The sequence below is a fragment of the Hyposmocoma kahamanoa genome, unplaced genomic scaffold, assembly GCF_003589595.1.
Source record: "Hyposmocoma kahamanoa isolate Upper Pololo Valley unplaced genomic scaffold, ASM358959v1 212, whole genome shotgun sequence".
In the NCBI taxonomy this organism is placed as follows: domain Eukaryota; kingdom Metazoa; phylum Arthropoda; class Insecta; order Lepidoptera; family Cosmopterigidae; genus Hyposmocoma; species Hyposmocoma kahamanoa.
The window spans coordinates 306,653-327,702 of record NW_020653733.1 but is presented as its reverse complement, the minus strand read 5'-3'; the positions used below and the strand labels follow the sequence as shown (position 1 = coordinate 327,702).

General features: G+C 37.0%; 1 protein-coding gene and 2 long non-coding RNA genes across 6 annotated transcripts in view; 1 reads left to right on the top strand and 2 right to left on the bottom strand.

Annotated features, from left to right (window-relative positions):
- LOC113227643 overlaps positions 1 to 8,538 on the bottom strand; it is a 54,589-nt gene extending 46,051 nt beyond the window's left edge. Inside the window, exons 1-2 of the long non-coding RNA XR_003310220.1 lie at positions 8,407 to 8,538; positions 6,403 to 6,509 (exon numbers count right to left, since the gene is read on the bottom strand). This is a non-coding gene — a long non-coding RNA (uncharacterized LOC113227643). The remainder of the gene's footprint in view (positions 1 to 6,402; positions 6,510 to 8,406) is intronic.
- The window catches only part of LOC113227642 (prothoracicostatic peptides-like), a 93,873-nt gene that overhangs the window by 38,618 nt on the left and 34,205 nt on the right, over positions 1 to 21,050 (top strand). The window lies entirely within an intron of this gene.
- Positions 3,801 to 5,486, bottom strand: LOC113227644. The gene is made up of 3 exons (XR_003310221.1): positions 5,467 to 5,486; positions 4,219 to 4,427; positions 3,801 to 3,895 (listed from the first exon to the last, which is right to left on the bottom strand). It is a non-coding gene; the product is annotated as an uncharacterized LOC113227644 (long non-coding RNA).

Sequence of the window (21,050 nt, the reverse complement as noted above, 5' to 3'; positions counted from 1 at the left end):
TATATGGCAAGGGTCAGTGAGCACTTTTCATTATATTATAATGTAAAATTGTTTTCTTTGCGTTAGATGGTATTGCAAAAGATATATACAAAAACTGAGATTCCAACTCATTACCAACAATCTCTTCTCACATGCTCAATGTTTCTTCGGAAGAAGCAGCATATGCTATAGATTTCATTCTGTCTTAGAAGTTATGTAGATTTGTGTTGTATGCATTTAATATGAGTTATAGCCTTTTATAGGTGTATTGTATTTGATCTTGGAAAACTATTCACAGTCAGCTTGCCGTAGTAGAACTTTATGATGGTTCGAACTATCGGCCAAAAGTCCGAGGTACGAAAGATAGGTCAAAGTACAGTTTTCTTGCGCCGAGAGCTGTTTTGTGCTGACATAAAGCAAGCACATTTGGCTCATAACTTTGGGGCTATGTATCTAAGTTAAGTCGTTTGCACCTGCCCGTTTCTGGGGCGAATAATTATTGGCGTTTGTATTTTTATAGCCCGAACTTGTGCATAACGATAATTATTTTTGTTTTGGTTACTAAACAGGAAAAGTGTAGAACCCGAGATAGTGCACGTGTACAAAAATGTTACAGAACACGCACCAAATGTACTACAGTTGTTTCGATTTCGCATATTGAGGAGGACATACTCACGCCAAGAGCATCAGACGGTGTGCTTGTTCTGTAGTGCTTTGTGTAATGACAAACCTCGGTGACAGTCCGGGAATGTATAGCCTGCTATGGCTTGCGTATCGATTGGTGTCTCGCGCAAAGAAAGAGTGTATTGGACATTTTGAGGATTGTTTAGTACCTGTAGAGTTCCTCGTGAACGAGTTCATCCAAAGAAGTACTGCCACCATAGCTATTTCTGCCGCCAAGCAGTAATGCAAGCATTACCGCGTTCCAGTTTTGTAATTACAGGCACACGGGAGTCTCAGGGTGATGGGCGCTGAGGCACTGCTCTTCAGCTGTTTGTGTTTTAAAGCTCCGGGTGGCACAGCAACTGTTATCGACAGGCGTGTCGTTTACCGTCAGGCGCACGACTTGTTCGTCCCATCACTTACTATCAAAAAAATTGTTATGGCATAAATCGCACAGAATTATCCCTCGAGAACTCATCGATTTAAATCATGACGAGGTTCGAAGCTGGCTTTTTATGGTACCAAGTGCCAGGACGAACAAGTCGTACGCCTGGCGGTAAGTTACACGCCTGTCCGTAGCACTTGCAGTGCCACTCAGTACTTTAAATCACAAAGATCTGAAGGGCACTGTCACTGCGCCCGTCACCCTGAGACGTAAGTTGACAAGTCTCAAGTGCCTGTAATTTCACCAGCAATGGTGGCAGAAGGCTGCAGGACTACCCTGAACGAACTCTTTCACAAGGAGCTGTACAGCTGCTGGCTTTCGTGGTTGGACTGTTGAGCCAGTTAGGTTTTTCTTGCCTTTGCAAGATGAAGATTCGCCAATTCACTATAGAGTACCTTGCAATTCCCAAAGCAGCCCCTGACGTTGGGGAACTCCGTACACCATATAATAATCCTTCCGACACCTCATTAGGTTCGCCACCACATTTATCGTTACAAATTAAATCGATCAGAAAAAGCTGTTATTGCACGGATATAAAGCTTTTTCGGGCCGGTTCAAGCCGACTCCGCGCGGATAAGAGCTGCTGAAATATTTTGTCAAACAGGAGATTCAGTAAGCCACATGTAAATTAATAACATATTAATTTACGGCGAATCCCGTATTTAATCGGATTAAGCAGGTATTCCACCGCCGCGTGCGCTGGACTCGAGCGGCGGCAAACACGTTTAACAAACACCGATCGCCATCAGCCGTGCGCCGGCCCTTAATCCGCAAAACGTGTTTGGTTTCAGTATTTTATCGGTTTTATCTCATCGGTAAACGGTTTAACATAAAATGACACTGTAAAAAACGTTTCCGTTTGTTATGAAAAAAGGTTAAACATTTAAACGTTTTTCTAGTGGAATTATATGCGTGTACAATCGTTCGGGGCCGTCGACTTTGCTAATGTAAAAATTTGCAATTTCTTAAACAAATCCCGATTGCGCATGTTCATAAAAAGATTGGGCCTCGTGTATTCGTATTCGACTTTTATAGATCGCTTGAAATCATATTCAACCTTGAATTGAATTCAAGCAAAAATTGAAATCTACTTACATTAAGTCTTCTTCACAGGCTGTTTGAAACCACGGGGATAAAAAGTTGAGTTTACGCCCTTTAATTTCACCGAACTAATGGCCGTTTGTCAACCCGGCCCACCAATCGGCCCACCACTCGGCCCACCAATCGGCCCACCACTCGGCCCACCACTGGGCGACAAGGTCCAAACCTTGGAGTCTTAGCCGACCGTAACATCCTTTTCCTAATTGAGCAAAGTGCTTTACAATGTCTTGAATTTAATGGAATATTTTCCTAACTAATACAGCAATTTCTGCTGTCTGAAGTGTAAGACACTACAATCGTACCGCAAAGAAAGAAATGAGATTCCAGCAAGATGGCTGGAGTGTGTTAGACATTTTTTATACTTTTACAATTAATTGAATAACTCTTTGACAATATACAAACATTCAATCAGTCGTTAAGTTCTTGTTACACCCCTCTCATAAACTTCGCGTGAAACCTACTTGCCACTCACACACTAGGTAAGCAAATACATCACCTACACTGTCACATCTTAGACATACACTCCACATCCACACATCCACATCCACTCCACACACCACATAAAACTTTAAGTTGTTTCGAATCTAAGTTGTAAAATAGAGCTAACTGCTTGAGCTAGAAATAGTTTTCTGGTCCGAGGGGTAAGTCGGGCGCCGTGCAAATTCTCGAGTAGGCATACGCTTTAAAAAACGTATTGTAAAACTTATTAACAACCATATTAAAAAAACTTCGTTCGCTGACTATTACTAAACAGAAATACGTAACATAACAAATATTTACTTCTTAAAAATTGTAACTAAACACCAAAATGGAAATAAACCTTTCAGACACATTTTTACATTTTAAAGATTACTTGAGACGATAAATAATAAAAGAAAAAGACGTGACGGCCGACATGGCGGCTGCTTAATGTGACAGATGAGATGTTTTTGAGGCATCGCTTTCGCCTTTGCCTAAATAATAGTTTAAAAAAAGGTACGGGAATTTAAAAAAAAATTTTTTGCGGCGCCGCCGGCACCTCTTAAATTGTGTCCCAAAACCTTTTCGCAAGCCCAAGGACTCGCGTAAAAGGGCAGTGAAATTAGTGAAGCGCAATAATTAAGGCGATTATTAGCGGAAAATTAAGTTATCCCAATCGCTCGTCCGCACACGCAGCCGCGATCCGGTGAGAAGAGCGCGCACGGCCCGATCCGCGTCCACTGGGACTCCATTATCATAATCCGATAGTACATAATAGCACAACAATCCAATTATTAACAATAACACTATTTATCATCATTTGTTACGATATCACACGCGCTACACGCCATATCTAGAAGAAATCTCTTCTAACCAACCCTAGCTGTGGCGAAGAGAGTACATCCGCGAGGCTAAATATTGCAAAATAATTAAATAATAGCACTTATTATATAGACCTACCATAAATGTATTATACATAAATAGACAATATTATAATAATAATCTTTATTTCCTTCACAAGCAACTCTGTAACAATATTAGATATAACAATATGTTGTAAACTAAAACATTTGTTGTCTGTAAAGGCTGGAGTCAACAGTACAATATGAACACAATATTATATAGTAATGTAAACGATCTACAAGTTTATATTATAGGTATATGTGGATTTAATGATTGACCGTTCTACCGATGGACCGTCACTAACGTGGTCGGACGGATGCCCGTGCTTGCCAAAGAGTAATTAATCTGAAAAGTGAAAACAAAGGTGATACCGAGAATTTTTAAAGCATGGTAACTCAAGGGTACATCTCCGGCTCGGCGGGATTACCGCAACCAAATCTGGAACGGCCCTAAACAGATTCTCGGCCCCCGGCCGTTTTTACAATCCCGTTCAGTCTTCCCTGCCTTTGAATATGCCTCTCATTTTGTAATACTACTTACGGAAATTGCGGTTTGTTTGTCAAATTTCCTCGGCGTTTTGCGAGCTTAACGTATTTATAGAATACATACGAACGAGTAGTACGCAAATTAAATAATAATAAAGCAATTAAAGTTAATATAATACCTACTATTATTGTACATCTAATGGTTCATGTACCGGATGTTCTGTTCAAGTGACTGTAATGGAGCAGAACGTACGTCGTACACAACAAACATAAAAATTGTTTTCAAGCTGAGCAGTTCATTGTTGTCACTTTCATTTATTTCATTTTGTAAATAATGCTCAGTGAAGGAAATGAGGTATTTTTTACAAAACATCGACAGCGTTACGGGAGGGCTGAAAATAAAACATTCGTAATTGACAATAATATGACAATGGAAGTATGCGCCCAATCCGCTATGCGCTTTTTTATTTAATTTGTAATTAATTTATTTATTTATTTAACCACAGTGACCATTCTTAAGCCATGTACGATACTTAATACTAATTTAATACTATAATACTCTTTAGCTTGGAACAAATGAGATTTTTTTTTAAATTGTACACAACATTGAAATGAAATTGATTTAGTCAAATATCGGACTTAAAAAATAATAATAAATAATTAATGATAAACCTAGTTGTGAGACCTCATAGACGCTATAAATAATTCTTCACTTCTCATGGTATAAAACACGTCAGTGCAGCCTTACGTAGTGACCCAGACAAACTCAATCAGCTAGTACTTGCTCTAGTTTGTGCCTAAAGGTAGTTCAATAAGTGAAACAAAATAATTTACAAAAACAACACATAAAAATAATCACAAAAACAAAAAAGAAAATCAAAGTTAGTATGTTAAAAAAAATTTAATCAAAAAGTGCTTGTAGACAAAATGGTCTACATTACAAAACCACAATTACAAAAATGTTACGTTCTAAGACTGCTCTCGGTTTTAATTCCGTGTCTCTTCCGCATAGACGGTGACACCATATTATTTTCCCACGTTTATGCATTTATGTATGGACCATTTTAGTGACGCGACGTGGCACTTAAATCGTCGAAAGACGCTCATGATTGCCAAAGGCCGCTAATCGTGGTGTTTTGTTGCGTTTGTTGTATCTGTGTCCGATTGGAAAAAAGTACCGCGAAAACTTCAGAATTTTGGTCCTTGATTTTGTTGTAAAGCTTAAATGATTGAATTTTTTTTTCTCGCAATCGCAGTGAAAATCACAGTTTTCACATAAAGACTACAAGCCAATAAAAACTCTCGGAGTAATAGACACCCTCGCTAAGCCTCGGATATATATTGACTTGTTTTAGTCCCTTGATAAAAGATATTACTATTAGAGATGGTGGAATACATCTACCTGTCTGTGGAATCTAGATATATGCTAACCTTATTAAAATTCCGGCACATACGAAACAACGGATCATTGTACGACACGTTGTATGTCGTTACTGGCACATAAAAAAGTTTTTGCGTGCGGTTTCTTTCAATCAGAAGCCCAACCTGATCTAACAATTCACTAACATCCCGCAACGAGGTGACTAATTTATATAACACAGCAAAACAGTGCGAAAAGCGTCTACTCTCTAAGATGATTTTAAAATATCATAACCTATCTTTATATGATGAAAGCCTACGTCTTAAACCCATTTTAGTGCCGTTATAATGTCAAAAGAAACGCTTCTGTATAGATTCGATCATATTTTTACGTCGATCGTAAATGGAGATCAAATCACGGAACTCGAACACTTCGAATCAACGCATTATACAAAACAACAATTGCTTGCTTGGATCTCTGAACGGTCGCACAGATCTCATTAGAAAACCCATAGTTTTATTACACTTTGACACTACATAAGTCATAATGCTGTCTAAAAGAGAGATTGGAATCAATTCACACTTCCCGATCTTTTATTACTGTCCCGCGTTTGCATTCCACATTATTTATATTTTAAATTCATATGTATAATGCAAAGGATTTTTTACGTGTAAATGTCAGTAGATGACGCTTGCTAACATTATAATATTATTATTTCGACACCAACCTGAGTGCATTTCAATATCCCTTTGCAGCCTTACACAATCTGTAGTCTCTGCGATTTTATCAAAAATCTTTATATCATCGGCATAATATTATGCTAGACAATCACTGCTAACCAATCCCAATAGATCATTAATGAACAGTATTATATGTAATATTGGTCAGTAATTAAATAAAAAAAGAGGGAGAAATCTCTTCGACGTATAAGGAACAAAATAATATTAAAACTTTTAAAACTACATTCCTTTGAAATAGTAAAAAATATACTTTTGAAAAATTCTTACCTTGCGTGGCAATCACTGCGACGAACAACGGAAGCAACAACATTTCACCGGAAATACTTTCTTCAAATTAGATGTATCGGTTTATTTGATTCTATACGTATCTCTACCTACTCCGTGAATTAATATATAGTAATAATTATAACACTGCAATAAACAAGCCAAAGGCGTACACGTGCAATGTTTGTTTGTACTCGTGCACTTCTAATGCGATCTTGTTTCATAAACCTGCATTTATATATTTCCTAACTGAAAGGAGGTTTTCAGTTTTGATCCAAATTGTCAAATGAGGTACAAATTACGTTAAAAAAATCTAAAATTGTGTAGGAAAGGGTCCATTAATTGAAATCTTTTTAATTTCAACAGATTTCTGAAAAATGTAATTCTACAATTTTATAAACGACATTCCGTTCGACGAAACGTGAGTTGTCATGATTTGACAGCTGTCAACACACTTGCTTACAGCTAATAATCGGGTTCGATTTTATTTTTTCCATCCTCTCGGGGTTCGATGGAAAGAACATCCGGAATAGCCAAAAGTCAGCCATGAATATATCAAAAACACAAATAGTAATAGTCCACAGACACGTATCAAGCACAGAAAAAAATCTCTATGACGGACATGTCAACCGGGTCATTACGTGACATTTAAACAGAGATTAACAGCTTGGGATATAGTCTTTTAGCCAAATATTAGATATTGTAATAATATAATAATGGACTTGTATTTAATAACTTATAAAAGAATTAGTAAAGTATTTTTTATAGACCTTCAAAAGACGATTAGACCTATTTTTTATTTAATCCCGATAGCTGGGTACCCGATTTGAAGTATGTATGCATTGCTATAATATATGTATAATTATTGTGTTGCCAGTCATTCGTATGTTCGAACGATGATTTTGATACAAGTGATTGATAAATTCTATTTTATTTTTTTATGAATTCGCTAGCTATTTATTGAATAATATTTAATAGTACTTGAGGTACATGTTTTGGGCCAAAATTTTATAGAAGAATAAATGGATCTTTTGTGTTCCGTGCTTGCAACAAGTCAACTAAAATAATGTGCACACCCCAAGACGGGTACAAACACGACATTAACTCTACAGACACGACCCGATGACCGATCGAAAGTAATAAAATATCAAAGAGATTTTGGAACAAAATCCAAACATATCAATACTAGGCCGTCCCTTTAGGTGACCGCATTTGAATGGAAGGAACTTCAAAGGCATTGATCGCCTCGGGATCCCTCTGAGCACATAGGGTTCTCTTATGTACCTACAATTAATTATGTTCCTCTTTTCTAAAATCGTCAACACAAAATTTATAATCGCAAATCGCACGCGCGGTGTTGACAGTTAAAGACTTAACACTTGCAATTTTTGCAATTTCATGCAACTTCGCCACAAAATATATACGTTCACAGTGTTTCTATTAACCTAAAGTGTGTTACTGCAAAAGCACTGCCAACATTTTGCTTTCGTTCGAGTGAAAGTGCAACATTTCGATATTTCTTATGCAGAAATAAATAATTAGGTATGTATTAGTTATTGACGTATTATCATATTAAGCAATAAATACACATTATGTAAGTACAAACGTCGTACATTTGTCTTGCCGACGACAATAGCGAATTGCGCGCCCGCGCCGGCTGCAAACTGCAAAATTAATTGAGCCGGTGAGCCACCGTTATCTTAATTAATTAACGCTTATTGCTTGCAACAAAAAACACGCGTAGGTACTTTTTATTATTACAGTGTGTATTTAAATATTGTTATAATTTTTATTAATTAAATATAAGTTGACGTTAGTAAGTGCTATTATAAAGTTATGACATTTTCAGAAGTTCTCAAAGAACCTGTTACGCACTAAAAAATATATAAGAAGATTCAAAACTATTCTAGTCAGACTGCTTGTTTTTGGTTGTTACGTGGCGAACTAACCGCGTCAAAGTTCACTACAAGTAGTAATATTCAGACGAAAGAACAGGTTTATCTTTACGTGAATAAATATATGAAAAGGATGCACTTTGACTTGTTCTATAAGCGATAAGTACGTAATTACAAAAACCGTTATTTCTGGCACTTTTTTTTAAATTCACCACATATACGTAACTGAACGAAACTAAAAGGCGTCAGTGCTAAAGAGCAATATATACCGAAAGGAAAAACATCGGGGCTCGAGGTGAGGTAAGGCAAACACTTGCCCACACTCAATTGAGCACGGTGCCGACACAATGGCGGTTAGTGGGACGCCCGAAATTTGTTCAACAAATATTTTCGCCTTAATATTCAACTTGTTGAATTATTAACGAGGCTTGCCTCTTTGTTGTTTTTTAAAAGACTTGTTCAGAACACTGCATCGTAGTTATCTCGTCTCCAAATGACTTATTATTATGCAATATTTTAATGGCCCTGAAAAGGAAAATGTCTGAGTCTGTATTTGTACCTTTTTTAATTTGCCCGTTTGTGTCGGAATTGCCACGTATAAAGTTTCAGTTAGTTCACCTTTTTTATAATTTATGCCTTTTTTCGAAATGTCACTTGGACTATCAAAGTTACCCAAAAAGTTATCGTTTGATAAATCAATATTTTTTCGTCGTATCATTACAGTTGTAAATTATAGAAGGTTTAAAAATAGCAAACGAAATAGTAATAACTAACCTATGACAATAGAACTTGAAAGTAAACGCTCTTGTATCGACCCACTTTCGATTAAATATAAATGCAATTCGATCGACGATTACCTTTACCCCTCCGCCGTCGGGGACGAGGGCGCCGCGCCGGGGCGACGATGTACATGACTAGTAGTAAAGGTTTCTTCAACGGAAACTTCTTCCTCGATGTAAAAAAGTACAACAACTTCACTTTGTTGCTACAAGGTGTGGGATCTGGGGCCTGTTATTGTTTCGTATTTTAATTGTTGTTTACATTGACGGGAGGGGTTCCCGAGCAGTTTTTTTTATTTCTGTCTTTAAATTTATTAATAAACAAACTGCTCTTTCTTTTAACTGTTTAGAATCGTATTTGTAGCAAAAGGATTGTGAAATACCCTAACATTAAGAGGTAAAAAAACGTTTTCACTTTTTCTATGGTGTGGAACGACTTTAAATGCTATACGATGAATGAGAGGGTTTAATCCTCAGCCGTACGTTATTATTGGGCTTACTTGGGTTTGACACTATGTCCCGCGCACTTACTGTTGTTTTATGAGATGTAAAGCTTCCATCGCCACTTTTAAATAAGTAAATAGCATTCAAATCATTAATTAGAATCAGTAAAAAGCATTAAAATTGTGTGCAGTACCTGTTCTCGTCAGATAAATACCGAATTTGTAATGCGTACGTACATTTCTATTTAAATATTCAACAAAAAAACCTCAGAAACTACCAAATTTCGGTAGCAATTTTTATTATTTAATATAATTGTAAGTCAATGATTTAAGTATTGTATTATATTATCGTGAAATGCTAAATTATAGAAAAAAATTCACGACGAATAATAAATACTGCACTCGAAAAATACACGATAATGATAATATTTAACTGCCTCCGTGGCCGAACGGTTACCATGCCGGACTGCCACGCAGAGGTCCCAGGTTCGATTCCCGGGCCGGGAGAAATATTTGTATGGCCTACATTTATTTCTCTCGTGAGTTTGGGTGTAATTTGTGGTTGTCTATGTGTGTGTCCATGGCACCCGCGACACGGGGTTTCCCTAGTGCGGGGCTATGTTGATTGTGAGCGTTATTATTATTATTATTATTCCAGAATATTTAAATAATAAAATGCAACCGCAACACTAACTTCAAAGTTAGGGTAACCTATCACAAACTCGATTTTTTACCGACATAACATTTGTTCGAATTTTCATTACACCGAAAACCGAATCATAACGAAACCGTTGTTCTTTCAAGATATGTTGAATGTTTATCGCAAAGACACGATTTGGTTCGTTTAGGTTAGGTTAAGTTAGGTTTAAAAGAAAAAAACATTTTCCTCTCAAAATTACTTTCGAGGTTATGAAAATTGCAAACGTTATTTCTGGAAAATGTCGTTTCGGACTACTGATAGGTAACCCAAAGTTAGTCGTCACAGGGCTAGTTGATACCAGATTTCACTCTCTGTCGCAGCCTTTTCTAAACTCATTAAATTATTAATCACTTATTTACGTCGCATGATGACCCACGGAACCCTTCGATGACGTGCAGAGTGGACTACGACTCACAACCCTTTCCCCATCCTTCGATGTGTCGTGTCGAGGCTTGTCAGACCCGGGCTTGTACGTGGGTTGACAACCAGTTCCACTTCATTAAAATACACCGTGCTATTTTTAATTAAAGTATTTTCGAACATCTAATCTAGCAGAATCAATTTACCAAGTTTCTGTTTCTTTCAGGTAAGTCCTCGCCGTTCATTGCGAAAAAGAGAAAGAGCGAGAGGCGTCGGCGTGGTAAGAATGCAAAAACATTAAAAGTAATTGTTTCTGGTCTGTTGTAATTAAGTGCATTCACGTTTGTTCTACGGCTCTTCGTTTTATTTTAAGTTGAACTACATTCTTTGTGAATCGGTTGGACGTTAGCAAGATTATCTGGTTAATAGGTTACACAATTCGATTTTAATTTATGTTTTCCCCCTATCGGCTCAGACCGACAGCGAATTGGAAAATGCTTAAAATACACAATGTCTAAACATGCTCTTACCTTTACCAAATAGCTCCACAAGTAATTGGACTGATGTAAACAATAAACAAATTTGTTATAATTACTAATACAAAGATCGAACACTTAGAAAAAATTCCTTCGGTCCGACCTGATTCGAACCGACGTCTTCTAGCAAACCGTGTCAGACGCTATGCCAAGTAGGCCATGGAACGACCTAGCGGACCTCACGAAGGAATTTTGCCTAAGTGTTCGATCTTTGTATTAATAATTATAACAAAATAATGGAGTAATTTCCATTGGCTTACAAATAAATGGACGACGGGTCTAATACAAAAACCACGAAAAAAATGTCCCAAGTCAACCTATTCGAAATTTAAATTGTAATATCATCGCAGTATCGCGCTGTCAGTCGAACAAATGGAGACTAAAGCGGAGTTTGGCGCTCTGTATACGATTTTAGCGCCTTACAAGTGCGGACACTTTTTAGCGCGGACCCGACGTCCATATAATTGTAAGTCAATGGTAATTTCACAAAAAAAATTGAACATCAATTCAATACAAATTTAATAAACAAATTTCTTAAAAGAAAAAAGTACTTGAAATTTTCATGCTCCCCAACCCAATAACGCTAGTTAATTTACTAATCGCTTGTAGTCGCTTGAGCCGAAGGCCCGATCCAAATCCAGACCGGCGTAATCGACTCGGCGCCATTAACAGCTATTAAATGATCGGCATCTCGCAGAGGGTAGCTTTACGAGATATTATAATAATTATCTTTTTTTTTTGACCGCTAAGGGGTTACTTAATGGACATTAAGAAGACAGATTATTGAAGACCAACAACACAGAGCGAAGCGAATTTAGACGGAAGTGTGACGAAAGGTGGATCTCGACGGGCATACCGGGTTAACCAAATCTAGATTGCAGTAGGTCATTTTAAAAAGCTGACGCAAATGTCAGTAGAAAGAGGGTTAATGTCAAAGTCCCTCACGCTGACCTAACTTTGGTCGGGAACATGTCGAGTTATTAGGTTTTCGCGATTGTTACACATAGGAAATGAAACTATTTTTCCGGATTTAAATCGCGTATATTTATTTTTTCAAACAAACCAAAGTTTCGGACACTTTACAGGTCCCATGGTCACGGTTGACTGAGGTGGTACACTGTTCAACTAGTTATATCTAATATTGCATTAATACCCCCATTAAAACCACCCTATTTTTTTTTACTATAGTTACAATAGTTATTATTTAAATACCTTATTTTTAATTTTACAAAGAAAACTTTCCAATTTACGCTACATTAAGTTTTATAAATTATTTTATTGAACGAATTTTTATTAAGTTCAATTTATTGTTAATTAATAATAGAAATTAGAAATTGTCCAGAGAAAATACTGGACAATATAAATACACCAGTTTATGATCCAGTATTTCCTCTGATTAAAAATCCCAAACAGACTGCAGTACTAATTAATATGGTTTAGTTTATTCTAATTTCTATTATTAGTTAATAAAAAATTGAACTTAACAAAAATTCATTCAATAAAATAATTTGTAAAACTTAATGTAGCGGTAATTTCAAATGTTTCTTTGTAAAATTAACAATATGGTATTCAATTAATAACTTGTGACTATAGTGAAAAAAATAGGGTGATTTGCGTCAATATTAGACATAACTGGGACTCTACCACCTCAGTCAACCGTGACCATGGGACCTGTCAAGGGCCCGAAACTTCGGTTTGTTTGAAAAAACAAATTTTCGCGATTTAAATCCGGAAAAGTAGTTTCAATTGCTTTGGTCGGGAAATTCACAATTCCTTGAAGATTCTCATTATTTTCACGAAATTTCGGAATGATTACATGGCATTATTCGTCGTTATTTTTTTACGCTACCAAGTGACGAACAAGTCGCGGGGCTGGTGGTGAGCGACACGCCTGTCCATAGCAGTTGCAGTGCCACTCAAAGCTTTAAATCACAAAGATTGCCACTGCGTCACTGCCACTGCGTTCGTCACCCTAAGACATAAGTTGAGAGTCACATGTTACATGTCACATGTTGTTCGTCCCGTCGCTTGATATTATAAAAAAGTCACATGTGCCTGTAATTTCACCAACAGTGACCATGAAGCGTGTCAAGTCATATTGTGATAACAAACCTATAATGAGTGATAAACACGCAACACTATTACACACCTATGTGAACGTAAGAGACTAATTACGTCAATTTGGATTTTATCTTAATCGTAAACAGAACGGCAATAATTAGCCTTGTGCAAAGGCTGTCAATCCGCATCGAGCACAGATTAACCGAAGCCGGAATTGACGAGGGACTCTTTACACTTGGCGACATGTTGGTGCTGGATTTAGATAATTTGTAGCGATAGTTATTTTGAAATGAAACTTATACCGGCCTTAATAGAAAATTATTTTCAATTGATAGACCGACAAGTGCAAGCATGTACCTTTGCAATTAATTTATAAATTACAGTGTAAAGATTTTGCAACAAATCGTAACCTAACCTATCGTTGATGGAAAACATCGTAATGCGACGTGCTCGTTGAAAAGGTCCTTAATTCTTGGGAACGTATAAACTCCCCAACCCGCATTAGGCTATTGTTGAGGGCGATAGCCTTAGCCCTCTCTTCAAAGCAGACCCGCAACAGGAGGACGTAGAGTTGACGACGACAAAATTGTAATAAAAAAATGTCAGAAGTTCATTAATCAACCTTGGACCTCGCGGCCTTTCCAAATATTTGGACAACGGGTTTTAATTACTCCAAATTAGAGCGAAATATGTTTCACATCAAAAATGTATGTACTCGTAAGTAGTTCAAATAGAGAAACCAGCTGTGTTCGCACAACAGGTGCCTGCGAATAAGTGTGGTGTCTGCACGTCGACGACCTTTTTACGCCAATAAGAATTCTATGAACGTAGCTGAAAAGTGGACAGGTGGAGTATAAAATTTTCAATATAAAATTAAATGTAGGCCATACAAATATTTCTCCCGGCCTGGGAATTGAACCCGGGACCTCTGCGTGGCTGACCAGCATGGTAACCGTTCGGTCACGGAGGCAGTAACTAAACCACAATGTCGTTCTAACGTCACCCGTGTGCTGTCCGGCTCAGCCGTCGTCAAAATTCAATTGAAGACGTTCTTGTCGTAAAACAATTTGGGATTGCATCAAACTGTTGTTGTCGAAGCCACAAACTGATACTTCAATACCGCGAGGAGAATAGGACCTCATCGAGCCCTCGGGACCTCCGATTCGAGGGAATAATATAGTAAACTTTAGCCTCGTTTATTACACGAACACAACGTCAACAGGATTAAAAATATACAAATTTCTTTGAACTTAATGCGTCATACGCCATAATTATCAATTTTGTATTCGTCGTTTTAAGCGAGTAGGTATTTAAAATTCCTTCGAAAAAACCAGCTAACTAAGTAAACTCTTTAATTAAAGTTTTAACTGTTCTAAACATTGACATTCATAAGCATAATATATTAATAAAGTGGTATTTCAAAAACGTCTCTTCGTCGAGTCCAGCCGACGGCGGCGGTGGCGGCGGCAACTCGAAACTCGCATCTCCTAGCTAGTCTCAGAAATGCCCAGCATTTTTGCATCGAAATTATAGAGACAACTTGTCGTATATAATAACAAAGTAACACCTACTGATACAACACGTTTTAAAAGTTTAGACTTTTTTTATTAAGTACTTCTACTGTTCTGACTTCGTTTTAAAAACATAAGGTATGATATTTGTGTATTTTCGAATTCTCGTAAAAATTCTGATAGAACTTCCACCGATTAAAGAAATGTTCGAAGCGTTTACTTATGTTACACAAGGTTTATTTTAATAATATCACCTCCGAACACACAAAATTGTGCATACATAATAATAGTCAGACGTACCTACATCGTGATGAGACGCGTAGTTATGGTGCGGGGGTAATCGCGCTACGCAAGCAGCGTCGCCGTCTTTGAACATGAACTCGTACATAAACCTATAGGAATTTAGTAGACTATCTAAGTATTAATGTAACCATAGCTACACGTAATTCGATAATGACAAATCAGGAATAATCAATTACGGGCTTGAGGAGATGAAATGTATTTGAACCATAGGTTTGAACATAATAACGCACACACTCAACATAGCCATAGTTTACAAATGTCAATAGCGCCAACTCCTAATGAGTGTTCAACGTAAGCCTCCATTAATAAAGACGTAATTGATAAGGTGGCAAGCGGCTTGTAATACACACAGAGTGATCTTTTTTGGTTATCTCTGGGTCTTCGTCGCTTCCGTAATTGGGATGGTCGATAGGTATTTAAATCATGGTTACTACCTACCGCTTCCACTTTCTACTTTACAATTATGTAAAATTGTATAGGAATAGTAGTTCCTGTAAAGCGAAAAATAATTCCTAACAAAGAAAGTTCTCTTCTCTAATAAACCGAATGTATACATTGAGACCCTACGCTACTAAGCAATTTGAGCACATTCAAGTTCCTTTAAAAATTCCGCTAAAGTCTAAAGAGAAATGACAAAATGTTGATCTCACAAAAGCGTAAACTCGAAACTCATGAAATAAAGCAAATATTGTTTTTCATAAATAGACTCGGAATATTACATTTGAGAAAATTCTAAATCAATCAACGTTTCGAATACTGTTTTACTTTCAAACAATGACTTGTTAATTAATCTTCGAGAAGTGTAAACATGGTTTTGTGAAATATTTAATATTAATGGACTTGGCTAACTGAACAGCATTATTGGATGCCGTGAAGGTGATTTATAGCTTATATATTATTCTTAAATACACTATTCAAATATTAAAATTGTACAAGCTACTTATTACGTCACGTAACTTTTTAATGACTTTTTTATTTGTATTTTCACTCCGATATATACCACAAATCATGGAAATAATTGATATCATAATAGTATATAATAAAACGAACATACAGACCAAACTATCTCCACTCCATCTTATAGATGCTGCAGATTGCACCTCTCCGACATCCTTGTAGACAAGGAAATCAAATTAGTAACAGTAAAAAATATCACTTCCACGACTTTGCGGAATCTTATTTTTTGAAATTTTATTAAAAAAGAAGTCCATCAAATTACCTAACCTTAGGACTAAGTCCAAACTCATGGTGTCACGATTTCGTTCAACTAAGATAAACTATTCTTTTATGGTGAACGGTGTACGCTTTTACAATAAGATTCCGGAGCATATATTAAGATTTCCTAAGTTCAAAACTTACATTAAAAGTAATATTACAAAATTGAAGACTACGTATTAGATGAAGATGTATGGAAAGACGACATGGGTCTAGATTCCACACAAATTTGATGAAAGTATATTCTATAGAATTTAAGTTCATTCGAAAAGAGCAATCCTCAGAGTTTTTTCTAGTTCTTCTCAGAGAAGTCAGCACAGCTGTAACTTAAAAAATGACGTTTTCAAGAGTAATTTATATTTTTTTTTAATAAATAAATACATATGCGACAACATCACATACATTGCTCATTTGACTTTATTTAATTGTCTTGTAGAGGACGGTAATTATACTCTAACCTAGCGGTTAGATTAAACTTCTACAAATATGAACCAAAGTTGTAATTACAAATTTTAGGCAGTGATTAACACCTGAATATTTATAACTAGCACCCGTCCATTTGTGCGCGTGGCGGCCATTTGCAATTGTGACGAGATTATTTATTTAGAAAGTTAAGCATCGCTAAATCTCCGCGGGGGGATTAGCCGAATATCAATTTACATATTCATAGGCGAAGGTTATTAGCGAATAAAGGGTCGACGAATATCATGGAGATAATCGAGAGTGTGAGGCGCGCTTTGGACCGTGCGAGCTAACACCGGGGTACAATTTTAGTAATTGTTATTATAACTGTTTAAAGAACATAATTCATTTAATGAAATTTTATTTTCACATTACATATACGCATTATTGAAGTCACTGTCACAACAATTAAGTTGAAACTTATCTTTGAGAATTACTAACGTTATGAAAAACAAAATATGAACAATTGTCAAATTATACGTAATACTCGAGCTACTTTGACTTGCTTTGAAGAAGAGTATGCAATTCGTAATTCACTAATTACGAATTGTAATAGAAATACTTAGTGCGTATTATTCGTTTGATTCATAATATGAAATGTATACATACCATTTCTCGCAAATTATCCACCATCCATTACTACTACTACTACTACAAAATAGTAAATTATAAAAATAGTGAAACAAAGTAGAAAATTCCCTGCAGTGTGCATATCAGATCGGAATCTGAAGAAATTCATTTCTCAAATGTGTACAAACCAACGGACTACAGCAAATTGTACTTTTAAGTAACTTATACAATCTATGATACAGTATTATATATCTGTAAAGTTTTGAAGTTTCAAATTTCTGTGCACAACTTAAACATTTACATAGAGGAGCTAACATTGTATAAGTACATACATTATTTTGCAAACAAATACATCTCCTGAAGTGAAGCAAACCCGAAGCAAAACAAGCTTGGCACTCTGCACGATGAAAGAGAAACGACAGTAGGGCACGACTGGGCGTGACTCGCGCGATAGCAACATAAAGCGCGAGATACAGCTATTTTCGCATAGAGATCTCTCGCTTTATGTCGCTCTCGCTCAAGTCGCGCCCTGTCGTGATAGCCCTACTGGTTTCAAAGTTTAACACTAACTGCCGGCGCTAGCCCGTCGAAGAACAAACAGCTCTTCAACTGACCCGGTCTGATCCGCATTTACCCTAACTGGAATGCGAGTGGCCCAGAAGTTTTACGTCTAACGAGGTGTTAAGTTTAATAGATTTTTATGAGATAAGTATTCGCATTATACTACTTCTATAGTTTAACAAAGGCGACAAGGAGCACTGTAATAAACTATGGACTGGTATCTTTATCATGACGCAGGTGAATGTGTGTTGTGTTAGTGGTCACCGTTGCGCCATGGTGGTATAAGTTAGAAAGAATTGAGTCGTTGGTTGGTATATTGTTTTTATTCAAATGTAAGTGTGCATTTGACCTCCATCTCACCTGATGGAAAGTGACGATGAGGTCGACGGTGGAGCATGCACACCTAAACAATGCCTATTCACTCTCGCCTTGAAAAGGTCCAACTTATAACGTTTAGGGAACAAATCTGCAGGCAGGGAATTATTATATGGCTTCAGTTGAAAACCAAAATCTAGCAAGTTCTTTGTAGTACTTACTTGAAGAGTAACATCTCCATTAAAATCATGTGATATTTTATTCTTAAATAATTCGTTTTAGATTTATTTTAACTTGTCCTTAGGATTTTATATACGTATGGTTTCATACATTTTTCGGTATAACTCTGCGCACGTGGCGATCTACTTTAGCCACATGCTGCACTATTATTTAAAAACGCATTCACACTCTATTTTAAGTAGTACGTTACCAACTATACACCGATACACTAGATCAAGGAAAGATTTACCACCTGTATTTTACTTGTACCAATATACTTTTACCATCCTCTTTGCAAGTCTTTCTCTGTATACTACCACTACAATCCATGTATATGTAAAATAGTGGAAGCGTAACGCTTCGTGCGAGTCTTTGGAATACCACACTATAGGGGTGGAGCCCAAGCCTACGCCTAGGGTAAGGCGGAACTAAATCGTGTAATTCCATCGCACACTCTCCGTGATACATATATCCTGTAAAATACCGATAAGCAGGCGACTTTACGGCGGTGTTCAAGGCTCTGCAGCTTCGCCTCTACTAATTCCTAGTCACCTATAAGGCTTTTGGCACGCTTGTCAATTGAATCCAAGGTGGCCGACAGTACTCCATACACGACCGGACTTGTGCTTGATACAGCTGAAGCAACTGTCCCGGTGAGAAGTAACTTTTCACCCTGGAAAGGATGCCCAGCTTCACTGCTGCATTTTTGGCCATGGATTCAATGTATTTGCCGAAGTTCCGATTGGACGACAGGTACATTCCAAGCAGCTGGAGACGGTCGGCTATCGGTATGGATATATCACGAAAAGTCGGAGTCAGTTCACAGGGACTCTGTTTTAATAGCGTTAAATTTGACAAGATTGGCATCGCCCCAATCGGAGACTACCTTGAGTGTCAAATCCAAACGGCTAACCATAGACTCTCAACAAGATTGAATTTCCTCTCCAGATGATGATGACGATCTCTAATGGTAGATGACAGACTGTATTGTGGTTGAGCAACTTATTTATCCTTACTTGGTACGTGTATCTTGACGCTAATTTACAGTGTATCCCCATTACTTTGCTTGCATTAAGACGTGCCTGAATGTCGGAAGAGGGTTTGATATTTTGGCACGTCTGGTCGCTGTTACAGTCTAAAAAATCCACCGGAACAGTGGCACGTGTGATAAAGAAAGTGGCTCGTTATATAAAAACTATGATGTTATTTATAAAACGCCGATGTGGCGCATTTTTACCCCGCGCTATAATTATCGGACAGCCCGTGCCTGTAAGCCGCTGATCAGCTCGAGTTTTTCGATCGATATTATAAATGACGTATTTTTCAGCAGATTCTGTACAGTTCATTTATTGTAAAATCTTTGTTTTAGAACGAAGGATTAGAACGTTGTATTTTCAAATTTAATGATTGAGTGGTTATTATAACAGCCTTAAAGGAGCAACGTCGGGATTAATAAGCAGAGGGATAATTCTTATAGGGTAAGCCTGTTCAAAAACGGTCTAAAAATAAATTCAATATTACGTAGTATTATTAAGTTGCTACATTGAAAGGCACGCTCCTAGAACGATCTTCGAGACTTTTTTCACTTAAGTATTATGTATTGTCAGCTTATGCAGAGATCGTGCTACAATGGTCATGCAAATGCATAACGGCTGACGTTCCGCCCGTTTGGCGATCGATCCTATTTGTACCTCATTATCGACCGTTCGTCACTGACAATTCAATGTTGGCTCTTTCTGTAACAATTGTTACCCTGCCACATGACATTGTTGTGACTCGTGACGTTGGAGAAGCGCAGTCTTGGGATTGTAATTGAACCATTTCAATTTCAAATCAACAGAACAGAGAATTTTAAAGTCATCCTTACTTAGCGAAAATAAGACAAAAAAACAAAAATTATCAAAATAATCTGACGTACAAATAGAGGATGTGCTCAAAAGTGCAATTAAAACCACACTTAGAGGTATTAGGGGCACGAGTTGACATAGAACTCCTATAGATAAAAAAAAACGAAAATGAAAATTTGATCATATTGCTGCTTGGAAACAAAGGTACTACTTATGAAATATTTGCGAATTGAAAAGCCATTCCGTTCTATGTAGTACCCCTTTAGTACCCCTTTAGTACTCCTTTATGGTTAGTCATCGCATTGTATTCATTCTACATATATGCACCTACGTTGGTGGGTAAATAGAGCGAAGAGGATGTGAAGACGTTGCGGCATAGAATCGTATCAGTTGGCGACGAATGGCGCGTGAAACGACAGCGATTTGCGCGGGAGCCGTTTGCCGGCCGGCGAATGGACGTCGTCATTGCAACGGGGAATATTTCAGACTTTTAAAATACAGTGGTTGTGTAATTCCCGTGGGTATAACCATTTTACCTCCATGTATCTATTATTATATATATTACTAAAGGTTTGAAATATTCCATAAATATGATTTTACGTCCTTCAGGTCACAATAGTTATTTTAAAAAGTACATATACGCAATCTCCGTAGTTAATGCTTTTCCCACGGCTCACGCACTTACTTACTTTCAACAAGTTATAGTGTCATATTACGTGTTATAATAAAGACACGAATTATTTTTCTTTATTTTGTTTAAGAATATTTTTCTTCTTTATAACTACCAATCGCGTAACGTTCTCCGCCAGGTGGGGCCTCTGTTTAAATATTGTTTATTAAGAGAACAGGTGAAGCGTGTTTCACCTGTTCTCTT